Source organism: Ambystoma mexicanum, chromosome 3p, assembly GCF_040938575.1.
Source record: "Ambystoma mexicanum isolate Mex_15411 chromosome 3p, UKY_AmexF1_1, whole genome shotgun sequence".
NCBI lineage: Eukaryota > Metazoa > Chordata > Amphibia > Caudata > Ambystomatidae > Ambystoma > Ambystoma mexicanum.
In genome coordinates this window covers 120,396,305-120,416,407 of record NC_090925.1, presented here as the reverse complement: position 1 = coordinate 120,416,407, position 20,103 = coordinate 120,396,305, and the positions used below count along the sequence as shown (strand labels likewise).

The 20,103-nt window shown below is 46.1% G+C and overlaps 1 long non-coding RNA gene across 1 annotated transcript in view; it reads left to right on the top strand.

The window, feature by feature from the left end:
- Positions 1-20,103, top strand: part of LOC138580149 (uncharacterized) — a 127,571-nt gene that overhangs the window by 95,775 nt on the left and 11,693 nt on the right. The window contains exon 2 of the long non-coding RNA XR_011304183.1: positions 4,268-4,363. This is a non-coding gene — a long non-coding RNA (uncharacterized lncRNA). The remainder of the gene's footprint in view (positions 1-4,267; positions 4,364-20,103) is intronic.

Sequence of the window (20,103 nt, the reverse complement as noted above, 5' to 3'; positions counted from 1 at the left end):
CAAAAAGGCGGCAAAAAGATAAGCAACGATTTACAGGTGCGTGAACTTTAGGTCATGTAACCTAGATGCACTTGCACAAGCTCACCAAATGCAAAAGAAAAGAAGCTGGAAGCTTGCTTAAATAAGGAAAAAATTGACAGCAAAGCAAGAAGGCACCAAATGATTAGCAGTGATTGACAGGTGGGTGGGGTTTAAGTCACATGACCTACATCCACTTGCACAAGCTCACCAACTGCAAAAGAAAAGAGGCTGGAGGGCTGCTTAAACAGGGAGAAAAAGGTGTCAAAACAAGAAGGTACCAAATGATTATCAGCGATTGAAAGGTGGGTGGACTTTAGGTCACGTGACGTACATCCACTTGCACAAGCTCACCAACTGCAGAGGAAAATAGGCTAGAATGGTGCTTAAATAGAGAAGGGGCAGCAAAACAAGTAGGCACCAAAGGATAATCAGTGATTGACAGGTGGGTGGGGTTTAGGTCTTCCATATTGCAGTCCTGCCAAACACATCCCAGAAATGTAAGCACTTGTGTCCTCCAACCCTGTGACAAATGGTGAGGCATTGCATTTTGAGACATGTACTGCTACACAAAATAATTGCAAGGAAGACTATGGGGTCTGAATGCCGTGTGAAACGGTCTTCAAATGCATGGATGCATGCCTGCATGGCAAGGTCAGAGGTGTGATACTGAATAGTACAGTCCATAAACTTATTATTTGTATTAGTCCGTATGATATATGATATGGTATGTATGCCGCGCTTAATCGCCAGAGCTAAGTGCGGTCCCGGGGATCAAACCTGTGTTGCTCTGTGTCGTCTTGCTTCCAAGGCGAGCACGTTGCCCCTAAGCTATCCTCCCCATGGTCTGCAGTTCTGAAATGGTGATCATCTGAGGCCTCCGTTGTGCAGTTCCATAGCAAAATGGTACATCACCACCTGATATATGTAGTCCTAATATGCAACACAGCCATAGCCTCAAGGAGACACATGCATGCAACATGGCTAGAACCAGTAAAATCCAGGATTTTGCTCACAATGTGCTGGCGACCACAATATATCTCCATGTCACACTTTCCCCATGATTCTGCAACTTACCACTCCCCAGTACCTGCTTTTTAGGCTCCTATTCTGGCCTTTCTGTATACCAAGCCTTCTTGCTTGGCGTCTTCCATATACTCCAATCTTCCATTTGGCAGCTCTCCCACAGACTGAGAACTTCTAATTGGGTTGACTGCCTTTTAAAGACCAATTCCTCCTCCTCTTGGATCCTCTTGAATAGTTTCACTACGCTGCAGGGCTGGCCTATTACTGGAATGGGCAATGTGGCCAGGAAAATGTGGTGTGTCAGGGGCTGTCCTAAGATCATCTGTGGAACGGTGGCCGTTTTGGTTTATTCATCGTTTCCAGGAGGCACAGGGATGGCTGTCTGCCTGCTTTTGCTGCTTGTATGCTGCCTGTAATATAGTAAGTACTTGGAGAGACCATAAGGACGTCTTATTACTGATGTTCTATATATTTCTAAATGCCCCCCACCCCCGTGTTAATGGGTTTGTGGACCTTTGCCGCAAGTTTGCAGTCTGTTCACGTGAGCATGCAGACCTAAACAATTCCATGTATCCAGAGACCAGGTCCGCTGATCCATGAATCGCATGAATGACTAATAAATGGCGTTCTGGGTGTTGGACCCTGTGATGCTCAATGTGGTGGTCCCGGAATGCTAGAACTGGGACCGTGTCACACCTCCCACTATGGCTCCAACTACTTCCACTACCTTCGCCAGCATAACTGCAACTGTCACCTCTGCCTGTTCCATTGTTACCAATGCTTACTCCACCACCATTGCCAATGACGTTGACGCAGCCTCCATTCCCACCTGGAGACCATGATGCATCCAAGAACCCTTGAGGAAGCCAAGCCGACTTCCGTATTGGTCCTGCCCACTTTCACCATTTTGCCTACCCCACATCTATGGTAATCCGTAATGTCAGGCTGGCGAGGCCCCGCCAGTGAGGTGGGTTGTGGAGGATGTAGATGGCTAGATCAACCAGGCTCAGATGGCTTCTTTAATCTAGTGGGGTTGGTCTCCCACGATCATCCCTATCACCATCCTCAGTAGGACATTCATCAAAGCGATGCTGATGATGGAGATGCTTATGCAGGTACTGCTGGTGTAGGCTGTACCCAGATGGCTCTACAGCTGAAGGGACGAGTCCAAGGTCTGCTAGAGAGGTGATCACCTAATTTCCAATCGTTATTGGAACGGCTGCGAACAATGAAGCAGAGGAAGGATGCCCAGATCCTGGAGGAACTCTGCTGCACGCTGATGTGGATTAAGAGGCTAGTGAAGGTGGGGTGGATGCAGGAGCGTGTGGCAGCAGCATCAACGCACCAGAGCCAGCCAAGGAAGGAGGTCATGCAGCCATTGACAGCAGATGTCTCCTTCCTCCTTGGCATCCTGGAGAGTATGGAGCAGTCCTGTGCGCAGAAGGCTGGGCAGGGCAGCGCAGAGCCATATCTAACCCCTTAGTCTTCAATGTGACAGACTCAACCACCAGTTCATGCCAGAGGCCCTTGTAGGATGATGGGCAACTACTTGTTGCCAGGGAAAGAGGGACAGCCATGTTAGTGTGGGGTGTAGGGTTCTCATGAGGGTGTATGTGTATTGCTGTGCTTGGGTGAGGGTTGTGTTGGAGGTTTTGCAAGGTTTGGTAAATGTATTTGAAAAACATAAAAACAAAAAGATGGTGTCTATGTTGATGATTTCATATATGGATGTCTGAGATTTATAAAGAGTAAACCTAGCAGGGAAGCAAACTATCGTTGTACACAGGTGAAACACCCAGGGAATTACACTTAGATTGCAGGGTCACAAAAAGGGTGCAAGATTGTTGGCAGGCCAAAAGAAAATCTTGACTTGTTGTCATATCTTAAAGGTCATGATGAACGAGTCTTCCATCTGGGAGGATAGCTCGAACAGGACGATGCCCCCCATCTCCTCATTTGATACACTGAGTATGGTTATAAGTGACATATAGTACCATGTGCACAGAAACTGGATTTCTGGTGATAGGGGCGCTAAATAGAATACCCCCAAAAATCCCATACATCACTCCGGCAAGGTGGACCCACTGCCTCTACCTTCTCCCAGTCACTTTGCAGTGCACTGCCTGCACATTGCAGGCATCAGAACTTGGGCCTTCAAGAGTGTCGTCTGAATATACGCTCATCATCGTTGTCCTCATGCTGGTTGCCTGGGTCACGCGAAGGGTTAAAAGGCAGTGGCAGGAGTGGCAACCCAACGTTGCCTGTAAAGTTAAATTGCATAGTGATGCAATGTCCAAACATGAGAAATTGACTCTGAAAGCCTTTGATCTTTCACCCCTCATCCCTTGGGATGGGCTTCACATTACTGTCATCATTTCACACGATGAGAGCAGGTAGTGTGGGGATGGACAGGTTTCTTGGATGCGAAGGGAGGAGGCTGGGAATGCAAATCAAAGTGACCTGCTTTGGTGACATATCTTCCAGCCATGTCTGGGTTGGGCTGTGTGGCTTCATGAACCTGGGCAGGGTCCTGATCCGCATGTATCAATCCAGGGAAGCTGGCACAGCACATTGGGCGTGATGGCATTCCATGCCAGCTGTGCATTGAGTGTGTGCTGCTGTTTTCAGTTCTAAAAAGCCTGCTCCATCGCCTGGGTGTTGGAGGCAAGGCACCACACGGGTGTGGTGCAGTGCCCCCAGCACATTCAAAAATCCAGCGATGGCTAGCGCCTGCATACCTTGACGCGTTTTGCTTGCGCTAAACGCAGCATCTGATAACGAACCTGTAATCAGGAGGCCCGTGAAAAGAGAAAGCACTGGAATGTGTGTGTTTTATTTTTACCTCCCAACTCTTAATGAGGGCGTTTATTTGAAAAAGTGGGCTTCAGCAGGGGACGTATGGCATGGTGGTCCTTCATCGCCATAGTAAATGACAGAGAGCTATGGTGGTTAAGCATTTTTCAAAATCTATTTTCCATGCGGCTGAAAACGCCGAATGTTTTGAGAAATGTGTAGAGCTGATAGGTCCCTGTAAAATGCAATGAAATAAAATCCAAGAGGACACCGTTAGTGAAAGGAATGGTTGTTTGTTAATCTGGGAGAAAATATCAGCGACCAGAACTGTGACACTGCAGGAATTCGAAAGAGATTAAAGTAACGTCTGCCTGGTGCTTCTACACTGTTATAAACCATGACCCGTTTTCTCAAACGTTTACTTTTGAAGCCGAGACTGAAAACCGTATCCTGAGACCTGGGCTGTGGGCAAGTGGAGTTCTCAATATCCTGCTGGTCTTGGCTGTCACGGGACTTGCTGTTTGGAGTAAGTACTGATTATGTGCGCATGTTATGTATTGGGGTTGGGCTCTGATCATCCATACACAGACCAGCTGTGGAGCCATATGGTTTTGTCCAGGTCACCTTTATTGTACATATTTACAGCTGTACAGGATCCAGTTTCTCTTCATATGTACAGTACTATCACTGGTAGTCACGGTAGACATCACAGGTACATAGACAGGTTAATACATGGACAGAGACCCACCGGCCATCCTTGCACACCCAGCTCAGGCCCCCAACTGACATTCATAGAACACTCACTCACAGACCTACTCAACATTCTCCTGAGCTGCTCATCATTCATGCATCAACATTCCAATGGCGTGCACTCCTGGCCAGTGACAATACAAGACTTACATCATAACAGCGCCATAAAGAGGTCTTTGTGAATGAAAAATAACGTTTTAATAATCTTGCCATTGTGTTAGCAACATACGTCCATGACTGCGGCTGAACAGCAGGGATTCGCATGGGTTGCCAAAACACTTGCTTCTCAGTGGCACGAAGTAGAACAACTACTTGCGGTCGTTTTCTTGCTGTCCTGAACGATGCCCCAGAACACCCTTTAAACACCTGCTGGCCATTCTCCAGTACATTCATACATGTGTTGGTGATAGATTTTTTACATTTTTTTATTTTATAGGTTATATAGTTAAATACAAATTAACTTTTGACCCAAACAATTCATGATATTCAAAAGAGAAAAGGAAAACAAAATAGTGATAGCGATTTCCTCGCTGTCCGATCTCTTTTCTGAACAGTTACTTGTACGTGAAGTCCAGTTTAGACAGGACAACTCTGCCCAAATGCTTGGCATCCAGCCCAAACGACGTAGACACAACGTACCAAATACTGCATTTCATAACATGGTGTTCTGTGTCATCTCCTGGGTTCCGGTTCCCAATGATTGTGGCAAAACAAGAGAGGTGATGGCTGGAAGGTTTCAAATTCATTTGATCCTCTGGCATTGCTCTGGGCAACCCTACAGAGTCCAGACCATAGTCCTTCGCCAGGCAAGCCATTAGAGAAAAAGGGAAGACCATATACAAATCAGGCTTGGTCCCACCCTCCATGGCTGTGGTACATGTTTCCGATGTACACTTTTATTCCTCCATGGCTTATAAACAAATGCACGCAGAGAATCAAGGAAATAAGAAAATAAGAAGGTAATGCATAAAACACAAAACAAGGAGGCTCCTGGGAGTGTCTCTCTGTCGGCCGATATCCCGGGAGAGTCTCAACCAGATTCTTGAGCTCACCATCCCTTTGGTTGGTACTCTTGTTCATAAGAGAATTGCCTAGCATTTCGGTGCTGGACTGCCCTTCATATGTTGTGGAGCCTCAACAGTCCGTAAAGGGGTCGGTGCCTGTCGAACCCCAAACCTGGCTTGAGCGCGGCCATCAGGTACCGCTTGTGGCCTAAATCACAGTGCCAATCTCCTCCCCGGTAGGACCTCCCATAACTCTGTCACGCTTTGTGGCTGGCCCCCCCTCACCCTACTGCCCCCACCTACTTCAGACCTTACGCTCATGCACCTACGCTCAGAATGTCTGCTTATGCCCCCTACCCATTTTATAGCTGTGAACACCTCAACAAGGAAACCTTGTGATGTATGCTTTCCTAGAGAACCTCTGGTGCCCGTAAATCAGGTCAGTCACTCCCATAACCCTGCATGGATCACTTCTGTTTCCGTTGTAGCGAGAGCGGCCCTCCTCTGGTATCGACTGCCAGTTCAGTCACTCCCATACCAATGCTCCCACCAATTTCAGGCCAGTCTACTCACCACAGCTCCTTAGGCACAGCCTGCCCTTTTCAGTGCACAATTTTAGTTTTGGGGGTGGTGGAGTTTGCAACCAGATCATGATCCCTTCTGGGCTGTACTATCCTTACCCTTTGGTGTAGCCGTCCTCACTACCTGCCTGCGTGCACAAGGCAGCAATGATGCCATTGCATGGCCGGAGTATACATCCAGAGCACATTGGTGCTCCACCGCCCTATGCCACACCACATAGCTGCCGTAACAATTGTCACCCACATGCCATCAAACAGTCACTACATCTAATAGTCAACTAATGGGTAGTCCCAGCACCACCTGTTACGCATGAGCCGGCTGTAAACCATTCCTTCTGGTTGGCCCTTTGCCGTTCCCTTTCATCAACTGCTGGGGACACCTATCTACCAGTTTTAGCTAACTTCCAATGGCCCTTTAACATTCCCAGGAAGTAACTCCCATATATTTTAAGGAACATACCCACCGGGCCACAGAGGACTCCAACTGCCCCCTATTATTGCCAGAGGCCGTCCAATATCCTGTGCTCACTTCCGGGTGGCCATTGGCCTTTGCTGGTAATTCCAGGTGGTCTTTCGCCCTTACCGTTCATCATCCGAGTGGCCCTTAGCCAGTCTACGGTAATACACTCCCCTTACCCTGTATGGAGAGCTGCCCAAGGCCGCTGTTCAGTTAAGGACTCCATTCAGCTGCCCCTTATTGTTGGAGTGCCCGTCGGACACCCCCAGCCCCTCTGATACTAGGGTATCGGTCATGTGGCTACGCTGGTACCTGGACCTACCTCCTGGTGTTCACGTTACCAGCTGCCGCCAATTAACCATGAACTGCTCCCTTAGTCCGCCGAACATCTCTATGCAAAATGCATCCTGGAAACTGCACATACATCGCTTTCGCATTGCGCATAGTTTCCCTGGATCCGGCGGAGATGCTAATGCATCATACAACGATGCAGCAACCTCTTTGAGGTACCTAATGTCGCCCACCCGGCATTTAAAAAAAGACATCCCATGACCTTAGCTGGGCCCTTCTCCATGTATGCACTGACCCACCTTGTCAGGGCCGGCCGGCACTTGTTATCATCAACCCTCAACCGGACTGGATATAGAGGGCGGACACCCCCTGACTAATGAAGTGATTCATAGTGCAGTAGTGCTCGACACATACTATTTTTATGTTAAACATGGTGACCGATTGCCACCTAGTGGTCATAGAGCTGAACCTTTCGTCTTTAAATCTAAACGTTAAAAACTTTCCTTCTTTTTTCATTTCCGTCATCCTTGTTTTCTTCCTAACGTTTTTTACTTTCTTCCTTTCTTTTGTGTCTATTCTCTCTTTCTTTCCTTCTATTTTCATTCATTCCATTTAATTTCTTCAGTAGCCAGAGCCTTCATTCCTCTCATTCGCAGGAGGGTCTTCTCTGTCCACTGCTACTCCCGTTTCTCGTCCACTTCCCCTCACCTCAAACTGTTCTATTTCCTGCTTTGCCAGAATATTGTCAGAAAACCTCCTCTCTTCGGGTGTCACTGTTCAAGACAGCCACTTGAGGCAAACCCTCCAGAACCCTCACCCATTATGGAGGAGCCGAGCCAGCCCAGTGAAAACACTGAGCACTCCTAGGATTACTTAAACTGTTAAAGGGAAACATGCTCAATGAGCCATGCAATGCCGGGGGTGTTTTGCTCCTCCAGCCTTGCATGCCACATTGGGAATGCAGGCTGGGGAAATGCACCTTTGAATTTGAGTGTGGGTGCTTCAAAGAGCCAGGTGGCATCAAGGCAGCCCTCAGGATCCTGCGCACATGTCCAGGTACCAGGAAGTGCTCTTTGCTTCCTGGTTCCTGTTTGTGTGACGCGGGCGCCATAGTGTTTTCCTGTGTGTGGAGAGGAGCAGAGTCAGGACCGGGTCGAAAGGTAAGTGAATGAATATGCGTGTGTGAATGAATGAGTGAGTGTATGATGCATGGTTGGGTGCCTGTATGAAGGAGCTGGTGTATGGGTGCGTCAGTGAATGAGCAAATTAATGAGTGAGTGAATGTTGCATGGATGTGTGTGTTTGAGCCAGGCTGGGACAATTTTGGAATGGGGAGATGGGGAGGCCGACAAAATCAAAGATGCCCAGTAAAGAATATGCAGTGATGGCATCATTTTTTACTAGGCATCTTTAATGACTGGCATTTTCGTGCAGCCAGTCTAGCTATTTCTTACATGCATGGACATTTTACTGGGCCTCTATGATAAAGAAAGCATGATACGTGTTGCTACGTGGCTAGACTGGCATGTTGGTGCAGCCAGTATTCCCTTTTCTTCCTGTGGCAAAATATTTTTTGCTGGACGTCTTTGGTAAAGCAAGCAAGATAATTGTTATTACCTGGCTGGATTGGCATTTTGGTACAGCCAGTCTAGCTATTTCTTTAGCCTGGCACTTTTTACAGAACATTTATGATAAAGCAAGAATGATGTGTTATGATTTTTTTATTTTTTTATTTGTTTAGTTAATTTACACAACTTTTCAAATATTTCACAAAATTAAAACACAAGACAAGAATTCAGAACAATTATGAAAGAAGAAGAAAACAAGTTAACACTTACCAAACATATGAAAAAAATTGATACATGAGCAAAATTAAATGAATAATCATGATTACAACTCATATGTCTCTCATTTAAAATTAAACATTTCAAAATCTGATTTTACAGCATTTGATAATAGACTAAAACAGGTAGACCAATAATGATTACATATCACAATATGCAACTATGCTCATGATTGTGATTTATAAAACCTTTAAAATCTTTAATTTTTGGACTCATCAGGCACCAAATCAGGCACAGTTGCTTCCAGAAAATGCACTATGGCACCATTTGCTATATGTTTTGGGCTTGAGAAGAGTAATTGCCATATTTTGTGATGCTCTAACTGGGTGGTCAGATGAAAAATATGCCAGAAGAACTATTTGCGAGTTAAAATCAGGCCCGGACATGACACTATGAGATGTTGTAAAGATTCTCTCTGTTGCTTATCTGAGTAGTATCCACAATACCTTTGATTTTGGGGAATTTGATTCCTTCTATACAACACTTCTCGGGTATGCCATAAATTAAGCCTGAACCGCATGTATTGTCTTCGAATATGGGGTGACGGACATTTGATGAGATATTCCGCCATTGCTCTATATATTTTCCTCCCAAACAGAGTTACATCAACATCTTTGTAGGTACTACAAACAATGGAGGTATGAATCCAATCATATTGAAAAAGTTAGATTTTTGCTCGTCCAGGATTGTTGATGAATAATTCTAAATCTATGGAAGCCTCGGCCATTGCCTTGCATATAACTTTACACTAGACACTTGGAAATGTATTAGTGGATGCCAACAGATGGCGGGCAATTATGCTCAAGACGTTACACATTTGAACACCTAATAAGCATTTGCGTAGAAGAGCACACATCTTCCACAATACTTGTGAGTATAGGGATAGTGAACCCAACTCATAAGGAATCATTGGTAAAGGAGTGCAATTGGGCAAATGCAACACCTGCTTCCAGAACTTAGACTCTATCTTATCCCACTCCTCTCGCTTTTTAGGACACAATGCCTCCATACCATAAATCAATATGGCAGTTACTTTCATTTGATAGAACGTGAGAACGTGCTTGAAAGAATATTTACCAAACCTGAATACCAGTAACTTGGCTTGAGAGGTGAGGGCCTGTAATTTGCATTTCACTTCCCAATTGGGCGATATATGATTATTAGAATTTGAAAACGTTACCCCTAAAGATTTATATTGGGAAACCACTGTCAAGGCTCTATCTTGCAGACTCCATCGGTATGTGTTTCTTCTACGCTTGGTGGAGTTATTACAGACAGTTACTTGTGATTTGTCTGTGTTTATTACCAGATTATTTTCTTTTGCATAGATGTCAAGTTTGTTCAGCATGTTTTGCAACCCAATTGGTGTCTGGGATAGCACCACCAAATCATCTGCATATAGAAGATGTCTTATATTTTGATTTCCCAATTTGGAGCATCACCTACTGTGTTAATTACATTTTTCCCATGTCAAGTATAAAGAAGTTAAATAGAAACGACGCAAGCGTGCATCCCTGTTTCAGGCCTCTCTTATTGTTAATTGGGGCGGACAGGACGCCATCAAATGTTAATCGTACTTGCATAGTTGTTTCCATATGAAGCAACATGATTAATGTTAGTACCGATGGAGGGCATTTATGTTTTTATAGTTTATTATAAAGCAATACTCGATCAATTGAGTCAAAGGCTGCCCGAAAGTCGATGAATGCTAAATATAATGGTTGACCTCGGGCTGCATATTGCATTGTAATCATGTTTAAGCACATGATGTTTGGTACTGTGCCTATGCCCGCAACAAATCCAGATTGATATGGATCTTTTAGATGTTTTTCAGTGATCCATGCATTGAGTTCCCTTAATAGTAATCTACCATAGATCTTGCTAGGAACATCCAGGAGTGGGATGGGTCGATAACTGCTCGGTGACTGACGGTCGCCCTACTTAAAAATTGGTAAAGTTATTGAGTGGGTCCAAGTTTTTGGTATTGTTTGAGCTACGTTCATAGCTGAGAATATACTGAACAATATGGATGCCCAAAGATCAGGATGTGACTTCAAAGTGTAATTGGACAATCCATCGGACCCAGATGCCTTTGAGCTACTTGCTGTTTTAATGAGGCATAATATATCATCTTGATCAAAGCTGAGATGGAAGATCCAAAGATTCTAAACTTACACTGCCCTTAGGAACAGAATATAGAGTGCTAAAATACTGTGTCCAGTTTTGTTTCTTCCACTGCACTGGACTGAATCGCAATCTAAGAGCCCACTGACACCTGGTTGGTGATATTCCACATTCTAGCCGTGTTCTTAGTTGCCAACAGACTCAACATATTCGCACCATCATTTTAGTACATTTGTGCTCTTTGATGTTTCATCCAATTCACATAATTAATTCTAATTTTCTTGAGCAGAATGACCTTCAGGTCACAAGTACACTGAGCAGCTTGCCACAAATCAGCACGATGTAGAGCTTTCCTTGTTTTCACTGCCTGATCAAATATGTGTAAATGGGGGATCTTCCTTCTTTTAGGATGTGGTTTGGATTGCTAGAATAATTGCAGTGTATTGCAATACTCAATCCCTCGATACCCCCACATCTCACCATCCCGGTTATGTCAACTCGCCAGATATTGATTAAAATGCTGCAGCGCATCCTCCGACCATCAGAGTCGATTCAGCCCAGGATTCACAAGTAAGGGCCCTCCTTGGTGCATATTCGCCTGAGCTAAGGTTTGCTCTTCTCTTCCCCATTTCATTGCCAAGATGTTATGATCACTCAACTCCGAGTTTTTGACCTCAAATTCCAATACATGTGGTTGTAGATTACTATTCACATATATATATAATCTATTACTGACTCACTATGGCCTCTTTTCCATGTTACGTGAGGCGTTATGTCTGCTTTAAACATGCATTCAACCTATGAAAGTTCAGTGATTTAGTAAACATATTCCACCGGTATACTCTTGCTCTATTCAATAAACCCTTTCCATCCAAACAGTTGATATTTAAATCACCAGCCATAATCACGTAAAACACTGTAGGATCAAGAGCAACCTAATCTAGTAACATGATCAGATCTTTAAAAAACACATCATCTGTTATTGCAACTGGGTTCCAATATATATTCAAAATGGCATAACCACAATCTTGAATCTTAAGTTTCACAATTATCATATAATTATTCGGAATGGCCCACAACTGTGATGATATTTCTTGCTATAGTTTAATGGCAATCAACAGCCCAGAGGAAAGTCTGCCACACACAGGTTTAAGAGCAGGGTTCGGGTAAATATCGTGATTGTCCAACACTGGAGGTGAAGTGAGCCAGGTCTCTTGGAGTAAAACCACTTCCACTGCTCCCAGATGACTCTGATCATTGTTGAGCAGGTGGGCAAAGCCCTTGTATTCCAGTGTAGCAATGCAATGTCACCTTTAGGGCTTGCAGCATTTAGTTATTGTGGCCCAGGATTACATTTACACTGACATTTCTCTAATATTTGTTGTGATACATTACCCTTTATGCTTTGAGTCACCCTGTCCTTTGGCCAATGATTGGCTTTTGTGCCTAGACTGCCGCTTATTGCCAGCATTGGCTCCACAGTGAGCTCAAAACCCATCACATACAAGGAGTCTTTTTCTGACCAAATAACATTTTGCACAACACCATAATTCACCCATAATCTCACTGAATGTAAGTTATTATCATTTGTGAATTCAACGTATTCAATATCCGAGGAATTAATCCTCTAACTGCACCACATCTGAGAATATCGCCATGACCGTCTTTCGATTAAGGTCATATTGCACACAAGGTGGAGATCTACAAGCTAACACTAGGGAAAATTTTGCCGGTCGTTTGCGCTCCTGAATTTTGACAGAGCTGGGCCGGTCGATTTTGTCAGAATGACTTCCCTCACTGGCTACAATAATTTGGCCTTTTTGTTCTATATTTCTTAAGGCAATTTCCATTCGACGCAGCACTTCAACAGATGTATATACATCATCCCGGTTTAGCCCCCCCACTCACAAGATTCACACTCAAAGCTTGAGTTACAGGGACAATCGGCTTACCTGCCGACAAGGCTGGCAAAGAAATCGGTTCAACAATAGATTTAACAACGGGGACACCCCCTCGCCCGATTGTTTTTGGTTCAGGATTCTTTAGGGACTTTGCACATAGTTCTGTGTGGTTTTGGGAGTTTACACCTCTACTTAACAGATCCACAGCTACCGGTAGTCTATTTTGACTACCCAAACTCACTGGGGCTGCCCTCAAATGCCCCGCCATGTAGGCGTCGACCGCTTTCCGAATTTCCTGTCTGTGGTTAATGATTGCTGCCTTATCCCTTGTGATTGCTGACTCAGTGCGTGATGGTTTTAATCACTTGGTTGTTAAACCTTCCCCGATTGTAGGATGGTCGATTATATTGCCCTTATTCACCTAATTTAATAGGGCGTCTAAGGGAGCATACTCTACTATTTTCATGTCATTAGTTGATTTACACCCATTGGTCTTATGTTTGTTTGTTTATTTATTGATTTTTTTTAGCATGTGATTGTAGCTTTTATATTTATTATCGCCAGAGAGGCAGTTAGAGCACTCTTCTGTGGTAAATTAATGGCCTTGAAAAACTGCTTGGACCCTGACCCCTTAACTGATTTCTGATTTTTGGTCATTTTAGTAGGAGGGGTGTTTTTAAGATGCCCCTCACTACCAGGATTGAATATGGTATACACTTTTTTGTGATGCGCAGCGGATACCAGCCGAGGTGCATCTAGGACTACTGTGTCCACACTAGGCGGAAGGGAATAGTTTCTTACCTGTAACTCCATTTCTCCAGCATTGGTATCTTTCATGGATTCACATGCTTAGAATATTCCCCGTCGTCAGACTGGGAACCCTCGGTACATTTATAAAGCCGTTTTTCCCTAGGAAAACTTCAACGCTTTTGTGTCTTACCCATGTCATTCCTGAGGCTGTCCACGCATGCCCCAATAGAACGTGGCCGTATAAATGCCCCGCCCCGCGGCTCCCTTCAGATTTTAACCCCTCCAAAGCAGCATGGGGGAAATACAGTGTGTACATTGCATTCCGGGGAGGCCGGCGGGCGCATGTGAATCCATGAAAGATACCAATGAATGCTGGAGAAATGGAGTTACAGGTAAGAAACTATTCCCTTCTCCAGCATTGGATCTTTCATGGATTCACATGCGTAGAATAGATTTCACAGCAGTAACTCTGATATGGCGGTGTGAATGAAATTAACATCAATTTTATCACATTCTTTATATACCCATGTGCCCACATATATACACATGTATAAAAAATGATATATTATAATATATATATATATATATATATATTTATATATATATATACACACACACACATAACACTACCTGCGCAAGCATATATATACATATCTTTACCTATATCTACACATATGGAAGAAGCACAAATATATATATATATATATATTTGCGTATAAACATATACATAGACATTCCCGCTGGATGGGGCTTACCTCACTGAAACAGACGGCGCAGGACTGCTCTTCCGATCTGCACAACGTCTGCATGCTGCCTTTCAAGGCAGTAATGGTGGGTAAACGTGTGTGGCACTGACCAGGACGCCGCTTGGCAGATGTCCGTCAGTGGAATCCCTGCCCACAGTGCCACTGATGATGACGTTAATCTTGTGGAATGAGCCCTCGGACGTCCTTCCAGCGGTTTTCCCGCCTTGGAGTGACAAAAAGCAATCGTCGACGAGACCCATCTAGCTAGTCCTTGTTTTGAGATTGCCTTTCCTCTCGTTGAGGGGCCATAAGCCACAATCAGTTGCTGCGTAGTTCTGAATTGATGGGACCGATGAAGGTAGAATTTCAGAGCTCTCTTCACGTCCAAAGTATGGAGGGCTTTTTCCGCAGCTGATGAAGGAGTTGGAAGAAGGTAGGTAGAACAATCGACGAATGTTTATGATAAACAGTAGGCACTTTCGGAATAAAATGAGGATTAGTTGACAGCACCACTTTGTCCTTAAAGAACCTCAAATACGGTGGATCTATGACCAGCGCTTGTATCTCCGAGAGCCGTTGAGCTGACGTGATAGCTACTAGAAATGCCAACTTCCACGATAAGAACTTCATAGACGAGGAAGCCATCGGTTCGAAGGGAGCTTTCATTAGCCCCGCTAACACCAAGTTGAGACTCCATGTAAGTGGAAAGTGCTTAATCAGAGGGAATGTACGGAACAGACACCTCATGAAGTGCTTTATCAGCCTATCACTAAACAAGGGAGATGACTGCCTTTTCCTCGTGAACCTTGAGATGGCCGCCAGGCGTACCTTTATCGACGAAAAAGACAATCCACTCTCTGCCAAATGCAACAGATTTGGTAGAAGTTGTTCCGGAGTTACATTCAAGGGGTGCAATCCTGGCTGGCTTTGACACCACCCACAGAATCTTCTCCACTTGCATGCATACGATGTGTTCGTGGAAGGAGCTTGTGCGGCCTGCAGGATTCTCCGACAATCTGACGAAATGCTTAGGGCACCAAACTCTGACAAGTCAGGAGCCAAGCTGTGAGATTGAGACTGTCCGGGTCGTGATGCCACACTGTCCCTTTGTCCCGGGACAGGAGGTCCGGGGTTTTCCGAAATGTTATCGGCTGCTCTACTGACAGTTGGAGCAGGTCGGAAAACCACGCTTGCCTCGGCCAATACGGAGCCACTTGGATGACCCGACAACTGTATCTGCAAATCCACTGTAGGGTCCTCCGTATGAGAGGAAACGGGGGAAAGACGTAGAGAAACTTGTCCGTCCACAGGAAGGAGAAGGCTTCCCCCAGAGAGCCCTTTTGTGGCCACCTGCTGGCGTACTGTTTGCACTTCTTGTTCTCCTTCATTGCAAAGAGATCTGGGGGGGTTGCCCCCACTTCTCAAAAATCTTCGATAACTGAAGGCTGTCTAACTCCCCATCGAGTACCTGGTCCATTTTTCTGCTGAGGGAGTCCGCTTGTTCGTTCCTTACTCCAGGGAGATGGTGAGCTACGATGGTTATATCATGCTTCAGAGCCCAATACCATACCTTCTGAGCCTCGGTGGAAAGGGTTCCGGACCGCGTGCCTCCTTGTTTTCTCAAGTAAAACATTGCTGTCGTGTTGTCTGTCAATATTCTCACTACTGAGCCTTTTATGTGTTGCAGGAAAGATTTTAGGGCCCAGCACACTGCCCTTAACTTCAGAACGTTGATGTGCAGGAGAGATTCCCTGGGAGACCACCAACCTTGTGTTTGGAGAGTACCCATATGTGCTCCCCAGTCCGTCAGGGACGCATCTGTCACTATGGTCACGCGAAATTCCGGTTCCTGCAGGGGTACCCCCTTGGATAGGTTCTGAAAGCTCTGCCACCATCGATGAGCTTGTAGGAGCTTGTCGTCGTCGACGATCAGCTTGTCCGACCAGAGACCTTGGGTCTGGGTCCACCGATCCGCCAGGAACTCTTGAATTGGCCTCATGAACAGGCGGCAGTTGTTCACCAGAGGAATGCAAGACGCTATAGCGCCCAGAATCGACATGGATTTCCTCACCGACACTTTGGTATTGAACCTCCACTAACCTGCCATTCGATTGAGTCTGTGGATTCTGTCGACGGATGGTTTCACTAACCCCGACTAGGTTTCGAACTGTGCACCCAAGAACACTAAGTTTCTCACGGAGTCAACAAAGACTTCTCGAAGTTTACTGCAAATTCCAGCCGTCGTAGCAGCTGCATGGTGGCTTGCAAACTTGTTTGAGTTGCCATAGGAGTGGATCCTCTCACCAACCAGTCGTTGAGGGACGGGTACACATGATGGCCTTGTTTTCTCAACCAAGCTGCAACTGGTGCTAAACATTTCGTGAACGTCCTGGGAGAGGATTTTAGTCCAAATGGGAGCACTGTGAACTGGTAGTGAGTCAGTCCTACCACAAACCTTAGGAACTTTGTGTCGCTGACGCATCGGTATGTGGAAGTACGCTTCCTGAAGATCCAGAGACGCCAGAAAGTCCCCTCCTTGGACAGACTGGATCATTTCCTGGAGTGTGAGCATCTTGAATTTTTGCCTTTTCAATGTTTTGTTGAGGTCGTGAAGGTCGAGAATGGGACGCCATTTTCCGTTTGGCTTTTTCACTATGAAGTATCGGGAATAAACCCCCTGACCCCTCTGCGACACAGGGACCAATTCTATAGCCCCTTTTTGTAGCTCCCTCCTGTTGCAACACGCTCAGGTGGGGTTGAGCCAAAAACGCTGGTGGAACATGCGGAGGGTTGCTCTTGAATTGCAGGGAGTGTCCAAGCCTTACGGTGTCCAGCACCCACTGATCTGTGGTTATTTGCTCCCATTCGTCGACACAATGCGATACTCTGCCTCCCAGGACGCCCGTCATTGTTGGTCTTTGGGCTTATCTCTCGACGACGACGAGTAGGCCATCTTCTTCCTGGATGTCTGGTAGTCTCGGCATCGCTTCGTCGCTTGCGAGGCACGCCTGTAGCCCTTCGACGAATACGTCGGCCTATTGAAAGGCCTGTCTCTTGATGCTGAGAATCGGGAGATCCCAGATGCTCCCCTAAAGGGGCGAAAAGAACGAAAATCCCTTCCACTTGGAGGGCACCCAAAGAACGCTCCATGTCAGAGTCCTCCTTCATGCCCTTTAAGGCCTCATCCACCTTTTCGCCGAACAGAAGGTCTCCCTCAAAGGGCATATCCAGCACCTTGTATTGCACCTCAGGTCTAAAGTTGGTGCATTTTAGCCACGCTTGCCTCCGTAGAACCACCCCTTTGTTGACTTGTTTAAAACCTGATTCTGCGAGGTCCACAGCAATGTTAATAGAATGATTTGAGGCCTCCTCACCTTCTCGGATGAGTAACATCGCTGCCTTCCTATGTTCTTCTGGAAGATGCTCTAGTATACGTGCCAACTGGTGCCACATCTCTCTATCATATCTGGCCATTATAGCCAGAGAGTTGGCGGCCTTCACTGTCGTCGCCCCCACCGACAACACCTTCTTGCCAAAGGCATCCTGTCTCCTGGCCTCGTTCTCCGGGGGGGGTCGAGCATTTGTGCTGGGACCTAGCTTTTCTCACCGCCGCCGCTGACACTACCGAATCTGGGGCTGGTTGGGAGGATAGACACTTGGGGGTGGATTCCAGCCTACCTTTTATTGCGGGCTCCGAGAAAGGATGACGCATCGTCTGTAAACCCTCCTGCCACACATGATCCAGGATGGGCACTGAGAAAACCGACCTCCTTCTCTTCCCCATGTGTTCGAATAGAAAACAGTCTTTTTTCTCTTCCTCCTGAGCTAATCCGAACTCGGTACACGCTTTGCTCATCATGGCATGAAACAACCCAATGACGTCTGGGGGGACGGTTGAGCTGGGCTCCTTGGGGGTTCGAATTCTGCCTCCGACATCTAGGGTTGGATCCCTAGATGGGGACAACGAAACATCCGATAAGGACCCTTATTCTGAGTCTGACAGTTCCCCTTCCTCCTGGCGTGTACCTGCGAGGTCCTCACACGTCGGTACAGCCGTCGACATCGTCGGAGTTGGCTGACGAGAAGGGCCAGGTTTGTCGACGGTCGGTTTGGTCGGAGTTGCCTGAGGTAATCTTTCGTCCAATTTCTTTAACAAGGTCTGCAATGTGGATAGAACCTCTAGTGATAGAACAGACTGCGGGTTAAGATGAGGGGTTGTAACTGGAATATTAGCTCCACTGGAAAGAGTTAACTTGGTAACCCCTTGTAACCTTAGCTCTGCAGGCCCAGTTATCCTCTCACACTCTTCTTCCACGAGAACACCGACAAGGCCGCTCTTGCTGCAGAAAAGACTCTGGTAAAACTGGGTCGAATACCTCCAGTCGCCAGGCTTTTAGCAGGATCTCTGTCGACGAGGCTAAGGTTGGACCAGCTGTCGTTGTAGCCACTACCTGTGGCATAACAATCGCCGAAACCAACTGCGTCATTGGTAGTGAGGGAGTCGACGATCTCCCCGCCGTCGACGACGGTGGTGCCTGCGCAATTCCTTGAGGCGTTCCAGCCTTTTTTGAACTTGACCTGTGCTTCTCAGACTCTTTACTTGAGGATGATCTATTGTGATCACCTGAGAAGGAGGATTTCGACTTCTCCTTTCTCTCCTTCTTAGACGATGTTGATGATGAGGTTTTCTTCAGCGAAGACTCCCTTGCGGAATGGCTTCCCGACGACCCTTTCTCCGCCAGGCGTGGTTTCTTCACTGGGGGTTCGGCCGATGCTGAACGGTAAGGGGCCCCTGAGCATTTTGATGCCGAGGCCACGCTGCGCGTGGAGCCTACCTCCAAAGGCGGGTACGCACCCACTCCATCGCTCAACCAGGCCACCAACCGCCGACTCCGGTCTTTAAGAGTCTTTTGGGAGAAGCCCTCACATATGTCGCACTTGTCTGCCGAGTGGTAAGGGTGTAGACAATATATACAGTCCATATGTCCATCACCCTCATACACTTTCTTTAGCCTGTACGTAGCGCATGGGCGGAACAGAGCTTTTCCAGACATTAGGAAAAATATAACGAACAACCTTGACAAAACAATTGATGACGCGAGGTGATCCCACTATTTTTGAAGACGGTTGAAATCTAAAGGGAGCTGTGGGGGCGGGGCATTTATACTATCTATTGGGGCATGCGTGGACAGCCTCAGGAACGACGTGGGTAGGACACAAAAGCGTCAAAGTTTTCCTAGGGAAAAATGGCTTTATAAATGTACCGAGGGTTCCCAGTCTGATGACAGGGAATATTCTAAGTATGTGAATCCATGAAAGATCCAATGCTGGAGAACCTCTACTACCTCCACAGTATCATAGATGACTTTATTAAAGCATGGAATAATCAGATTCGGCTGTACTGATTTTATTGCAGACGACAAATGTTTCGCAGGCCACCGTTACCATTGCTACTTTAGGTCTCTCACACACGTTCGGGGTTAGAGATTGATTGCTTATCAACTGCCCCACATTGTTTTTCCACAAGCACATATCTTCTAAGAAGCACTCTTGTTTACATAGTTTAGCATCAATGGTCTCGAATAAATTGCCTAAGGAATGGATGGCCAGATTCAATGCTTGCAGAGTCAACCTCCAATAACCTGTCTTTCTGTGAACCTACCATTGGCACACTAGTCTTGGAAATCGATGCATGAACTCTTCTTGGAGTTGGGTTCATGAATGAAACACTTAGAGCAGAACTAGCAGAACTAGGGCCAGGGGTTTCGAACAACACAGGTGACACAGACAAATTATCAGGTATAGTGTGTGCAGAAAA